We start from the raw sequence: 7,263 nt of genomic DNA, 5'->3' as shown, positions 1-7,263 counted from the left end.
GTCAGGTATACACCAGGGGTGCACCAGGAATGTGCTGTGTGTCAGGTGTCGGCCAGGAGTGCACCAGGAATGTGCTGTGTGTCAGGTATACACCAGGTGTGCACCAGGAATGTGCTATGTCAGGTATACACCAAGAGTGCACCAGGAATGTGCTGTGTGCCAGGTATACACCATGTGTGCACCAGGAGTGTGCAGCCCCTGAAGCGCAGGTCAGGGTGCACTGGTGCCTGATCCTGAGCTCTGATCACACTCGTGTCTGGTCATAGAGCTCCATCACACAATCCTAGGGAAATAGGAAGTGAAGACCCAGATCCTTTACCAAACCCTTTACTAATGGACTGATGGGCACCCACCTCCTCCTCACCCAGAGACCCCCTGGACATCCACACTCCCTGGGCAAGAGCAGGTATTCATGTCAGTTTTGGCCACAGCCTGGGAGCTCTAGAAGGTAGGAACCGGCAACCTCCCCACAGGCCTGATCCCTATAACCATCCCACCCCACCCCCTGTCCTTCCTCCATCTGGTAGTTTTCTCTCTTGGCCAGGAGGAGCACTCATTCTGAACCGGGTACTTTTAGTCATTCAGTTCTTGACCCAGAGGAGCTGACAGGTGAGGAGACAGCTCCAAGAAGCAAAGTCACTCACTCAGTCTCCCAGTGCTAGGTGGAGGAGGCAGGATTCGAACCTAGGCTGCTCTGTCTTCCAAGTTTTTGTTTCTTACTTTATTACCTTTTTCTCTTATTTTATTTTATTTGGAGAAAGAGTCTCACTCTGTTGCCCAGGCTGTAGTGCAGTGGTACAATCATAGCTCACTGCAGCCCCAAACTGCTGGGCTCAAGTGGTGAGCCCTCCCGAGTAGTTGGGGCTATGGGTGTGCCATCATACCTGGCTATTTTTATTATTTTTTGTAGAGACGGGGTCTCGGCCGGCCGCAGTCGCACACGCCTGTAATCCTAGCACTTTGGGAGGCCGAGGAAGGTGGATCACCTGAAGTCAGGAGTTCAAGACCAGCCTGGCCATCCTGGTGAAACCCCATATTAAAAAAAAATAATAAAGACGGGGTCTCTTTATGTTGCCCAGCCTGTCACAGCCTGGGCAACATAGTGAGACCCCTTCTCTACAAAGAAAGAAAAAAAAAATTAGCTGGGTGTGGTGGCATGCACCTGTAGTCCCAGCTACTCAGGAGGCCGAGGTGGGAGGGCCACCTGAGCCTAGGACTTCGAGGCAGCAGTGAGCCATGATCATATCACTGCACTCCAGCCTGGGCAACAGAGCAAGACCTGGTTTGTTTGTTTGTTTGTTTGTTTAGAGATGGAGTCTTGCTCTGTCGCCCAGGTTAGAGTGCAGTGGTGCAATCTCAGTTCACTGCAACCTCCACCTCCTGAGTTAAAACGATTCTCCTGCCTTAGCCTATGGAGTAGCTGGAATTACAGGGGCCTGCCACCATGCCCGGCTAATTTTTTTGTATTTTTAGTTGAGACGCAGTTTCACTATGTTGGCCAGGCTGGTCTCGAGCTCCTGACCTCGGGTGATTCACCCACATCGGCCTCCCAAAGTGCTGGGATTACACGCGTGAGCCACCGCGCCCATCCAGGACCTGGTTTCAAAACAAACAAAAATTTTAAAAACATTTTGAAAATGTTAGCAGGCTGTCTCTTTGACACTGCCTCTGTTTACCCCATTAGCTCCCCGCATTTCCCACCGAATTCCTCCCAGACCTGGCCCAGCAGAACACCCCGCCTCGCCCCCAGCTGCCCCCACCATCCAACCGGAGCTCACTTCAAAGGTGGGAACCAGGCCTGCCAGGCACCCAGAGAGCCCCCAGAACTACCGACATCGCCCGGGGCCGAAAAGCGCTGGCAACTCGGGTTAAAGCCGTGCGCCCCCGGAGGACACATCCTAATCACCCGGGCAGAGAGCCGAGCCAGGCCGGGGGCTCCGCTTCCTCCAGCAGCGCTGCTTTCTTTACGTTGACTAGAACGGCAAGTCAGGGCGGCTCGCCAGCTCCCGAATCCTCCCTCCCCGGGTGGGGACCGAGGGAGGCCACGGCTGGCCGAGAGGGAAGTGGGGGCGGTCTCCCTGGATTCTGGAGCCACAGAGGTGGATTCCAAGATCGGGGGATTGGGAGGGGCAGAAATGGGCGGTGTCCTCGCCCACAGGTGGGGTAGACGTTGGGGGGGCCCGAGATGCTGGGGGGACCCACCATCCCTTCTCCGTTTGGGGCGGGGAGCCCAGAGGTCTCCCAGGGCGTTCCAGTTTTCCAGCCCTCGTTCGCTGACAGCTAAACCCAGCCCGGGGCCTCCCTGCCCGGAAAGGGCAGGAAAGGAGAGTTAAGGAGGATTTAGAGGCCCACCCGCCTGCGGAGAGATTAGATGCGATCAATAAACAGAGGGCTGGGCGAAGATCCCCTCGGAGGGGCTCCTTAAGACCCGTGACCCTGAGAAGTAATTAACAAGCTTGCTGGGGTTGGGCCAGGCCCGGGGCAGCCCCACCCCCAAGGCAGCTCCTCGGAAGCTGGCGCTGGGAGCCGGGTGCTTTGGCTCCAAGGTTTCTGGGGGTGTAAGTGGGGTGCTCACCAGACTCCCTCTTCCTCCTCCACGCCAACTCTGTGGGTTCAGAATCTGCATCCGCGAGCTACGCCCTGGGGATCCCAAGGGACTATTGTGATGGCGGCTTCATTGATTGCTCCCCGCCGACCAGTCACTGTCTTAAGCTTTGCATAGCTCCTTCAGTTCACGCTGCAATTCTAGGAAGCAGGTTACTATGACCAGGTCCATTTTACAGATGGAGAAACTGAGGCACGGGAAATGAGAGGGCTTGTCCAAGGTCACACCACAAGTAAATGATGAATCTGGGATTCAAATGCAGGCATTCGAGGGCCAGGTCCTCCTTCAGCCCTTATCCCTAGGGATTACAGTTTCTTTCTTTCTTTTTGAGATGGCGTTTCGCTCTTGTTGCCCCGGATGGAGTGCAATAGCGTGATCTCGGTTCGCCACAACCTCCTCCTGGGTTCAAGCGATTCTCCTGCCTCAGCCTCCCGAGTAGCTGGGACCACAGGCGTGCGCCACCACACCCAGCTAACTTCGTGCTTTTAGTACAGTCGGGGTTTCTCCATATTGGTCAGGCTGGTCTCGACCCAACCTCAGAGATCGGCCCACCTCAGCCTCCCAAAGTGCTGGGATCACAGGTGTGAGTCATGGCTCCCGGCCTGGGACTACGGTTTCTTTTTTCCCTTTCCCACTCCCAAAATTGCTCCCTTCCTAGACAAGTCATCACCAGTAACAGGACCTTATTGTCCCCCAGGCTCAACTTAGCATTGAGCGCAAAGAAAAGCTCTCAGGCAGACGTGGTGGCTCACACCTGTAATCCAGCACTTTGGGAGGCCAAGGCGGGCAGATTACTTGAGGTCAGGAGTTTGAGACCAGCCTGGGCAACATGGTGAAACCCCATCTCTACTAAAAATACAAAAACAGTGGCTCACGCCTATAATCCCAGCACTTTGGGAGGCTGAGGCGGGTGGATCACGAGGTCAAGAGATCGAGACCATCCTGGTCAACAAGGTGAAACCCCGTCTCTACTAAAAATACAAAAATTAGCTGGGCATGATGGTGCGTGCCTGTAGTCCCAGCTACTCAGGAGGCTGAGGCAGGAGAATTGCTTGAACCCAGGAGGTGGAGGTTGCGCCACTGCACTCCAGTCTGGGCAACAACAGCGACACTCCGTCTCAAAAAAAAAAAAAAAAAAAAAAAACAAACAAAAATAGCCAGGAGTGGTAGTGCAAGCTTGTGGTCCCAGCTACTTGGGAGGCTGAGGCAGGAGAATCACTTGAGCCCAGGAGGCTGAGGATGCAGTGAGCCATGATCACACCACTGCTCTCCAGCCTGGATAAGAGAGAGACCCTGTCTCAAAAATAAATAATAATAAAAGTCTGTGCGGAAGCTAGAGGATATAACCCAGAAGTCTTACAAGCTCCAGGAAGGTGGGCGATCTGAGCTGTTTCTCCTTGAGAAATAGAAGGTCTAGCATGTGGTGGGCGGTTACTATATTCTAGTCAAGTTGAACTGATGGTTGTGGCCCTTACTTTTTTTTTTTTTGAAACAGAATCTTGCTCTGTTGTTCAGGCTAGAGTGCAGTGGCACAATCTTGGCTCACTGCAACCTCGTCCTCCCGGGTTCAAGCAATTCTCCTGCCTCAGACTCCTGAGTAGCTAGGACTACAGGCACCTGCTACCACACCTGACTTATTTTTTATTTTTCTCTGAGACAGAGTCTTGCTCCGTCACCAGGCGCCAAACTGGAGTGCAATGGCGCGATCTCGGCTCACTGCAATCTCCGCCTCCTGCGTTCAAGCAATTCTCCTGCCTCAGCCTCCCGAGTAGCTGGGACTACAGGCGCGCGCCACCACACCCAGCTAATTTTTGTATTTTTTAGTAGAGACGGGGTTTCACCATGTTGGCCAGGATGATCTCGATCTCTTGACCTTGTGATCCGCCCACCTCGGCCTCCCAAAGTGCTGGGATTACAGGCGTGAGCCACCGTGCCCAGCCACACCTGACTTATTTTTTTGTATTTTTAGTAGCAACAGGGTTTGACCGTATTGGCCAGACTGGTCTCCAAGTCCTGGCTTTGTGATCCACCTGCCTCGGCCTCCCAAAATGCTGGGATTACAGATGTCAGCCACTGCACCCAGCCAAAACTACACGCCATGTGGCCCTTACTTATAGCCAATTTATTCGTGGTTTAGACACAATAACAAGCTTGGTGATGTCAAAAGGGGTCAAGGCACAACTCAAGGGGGTATACCAACAGTGCCCATGGCAAAGGACGGACGTGGTGAAATCCTGCCTCCTCCTCCACATACTTGCAGTTTGCCTTAATCCCTCCTTCCTTCCTTCCTTCCTTCCTTCCTTCCTTCCTTCCTTCCTTCCTTCCTTCCTTCCCTCCCTCTCTCCATCCCTCCTTCCTTCCCTTTTTTTTTTTCTTTCTCCCTTCCTTTCTTTTCTTTTCTTTTTTGAGACAGTCTTGCTCTGCCACCCAGGCTGGAGTGCAGTGGCGCAATCTCAGCTCATTGCAACCTCCTCCTCCCGGGTTCAAGCAATTCTCCCGCTTCAGCCTCCCAAGTAGCTGGGATTACAGGCATGCACCACCACCCCCAGCTAATTTTTGTATTTTTGGAAGAGATCATTTCACCATGTTGGCCAGCTGGTTTTGAGCTCCTGACCTCAAGTGATCCGCCTGCCTCAGCCTCCCAAAGTGTTGGGATTACAGGTGTCAACCACCGTGCCCAGCTCTCCTTTCTTTCAAATGGGTTCATGTGACTATTATAGAAAATATTGTCTGTCTGGCCAGGCGCAGTGGCTCGCGCCTGTAATCCCCACACTTTGGGAGGCGGAGGCAGGCAGATCATGAGGTCAAGGGATTGAGACCACCCTGGGCAACTTGGTGAATCCCTGTCTCCACTAAAAATGCTGGGCATGGTGGCACGTGCCTGTAGTCCCCCCACTGCACTCTAGCCTGGGAAACAAGAGCGAAACTCCAACAAAAAAAAAAGTAAGAAAGAGAGAGAGATAGAAAGAGAGAGAGAGGGAGGGAGGGAGGGAAAGGAAATACTGTCTGTCAAAATGTTTAGCCTTAGTGCATGGCACTTAGTAAGCACTCAATAAAACATTAACTTGATTTTTTTTTCTTTATAATAGATAAGGTATCTATCATTCTGTTGCTCAGGCTGGAGTGCAGTGGCATGATCTCGGCTCATTGCAATGTCCACCTCCCAGGTTTAAGTGATTCTTGTGCCTCAGTTTCCCAAGCAGCTGGGATTACAGGTGTGAACCACCACCCCCAGCTAGTTTGTATATATATATATATTTTTTGAGACAAAATCTTGCTCTTGTCACCCAGGTTGGAGTGCAGTGGCGCAATCTCCACTCAGTGTAGCCTCTGTCCCCCGGGTTCACGTGATTCTCCTGCCTCAGCCTCCCCAGTAGCTGGGACTACAGGCGCACGCCACCATGCCTGGCTAATTTTTGTATTTTTAGTAGAGATGGGGTTTCACCATGTTGGCCAGGCTGGCTGCAAACTCCTGGGTTCAAGTGATCCACCCACCTCGGCCTCTCAAAGTGCTGGGATTGGTGTGAGTCACCATTCCTGGCCCAGACAAAGGTTTTTTTGTTGTTGTTGTTTTTTGAGACAGAGTCTCACTCAGTCACCAAGGCTGGAGTGCAGTGGTGCATCTTGGCTCGCTGGAACCTCCCCCTCCCGGGTTCAAGCAATTCTCCTGTTTCAGCCTCACGAGTATCTGGGACTACAGGCAGGTGCCACCATGCCCGGCTAATTTTTTGTATTTTTAGTAGAGACGGGGTTTCACCATGTTGACCAGGATGGTCTCGATCTCCTGACCTCGCGATCCACCCGCCTCGGCCTCCCAAAGTGCTAGGATTACAAGCGCGAGCCACCGCGCCCGGCCCAAGATATTAATAACATGTGGCAGACTGGGAGCAACCCTGTAAGGTTCTAGGACTGTGGAACAAGACCAAAACTTGCCTGGGTCACATAAAAGAGGGGCTGAAATCCTGTTACCTACAGAAAGCCTTAACAAAAACTTGAACATCTATTCTATAACTATAGCCGGGGTGGTGGCTTGTGCCTGTAATTCCAGATACTTGAGAGGCTGAGGAAGGAGAGTCTCTTGATACCAGAAGTTCAAGACCAGCCTCGGCAACATAGTGAAACCCCTGTCTCTTAAGCAAATATTTTAAAAATTACATAGGCATGGCATACAAGTACTAGGGAGGCTGAGGGGGAGGATCGCCTGAGCCCAGGAGTTTGAGGCTGCAGTGAGCTATGATCACTGCACTAAAGCCTGGGGATATGGTAGGAACCGAAATTTATCAACCTCGGGGCACTCACACCCAGCCGACAAAGCTGACATTATGCTTACCCCATTTATAAATGAGGAAACTGAAGCTCATGATCAGACTGGCACTCAGGCCCAGCTCTGTCTGACCCCAAAGCCCTGTCCTGAGAAAGACAAGGAAGCTGGCCGCAGCGGCTGATGCCTGTAATCCCAGCACTTTGGGAGGCTGAGGCGGGCGGATCAGCTGAGGTCAGGAGTTCAGGACCAATCTGGGCAACATGGTGAAACACTGTCTCTACTAAAAAATGCAAAAATTATCCAGGCGTGGTGGCACGCCTCTGTAATCCCAGCTACTCAGGAGGCTGAGACAGGAGAATTGCTTGAACCTAGGAGGTAGTGGCTGCAGTGAGCT

Source organism: Sapajus apella, unplaced genomic scaffold (assembly GCF_009761245.1).
Source record: "Sapajus apella isolate SASKATOON/1434 unplaced genomic scaffold, GSC_monkey_1.0 scaffold152, whole genome shotgun sequence".
Taxonomy (NCBI): Eukaryota; Metazoa; Chordata; class Mammalia; order Primates; family Cebidae; genus Sapajus; species Sapajus apella.
The sequence above is the reverse complement of the archived record's forward strand: the minus strand, read 5'-3'. Positions refer to the sequence as shown.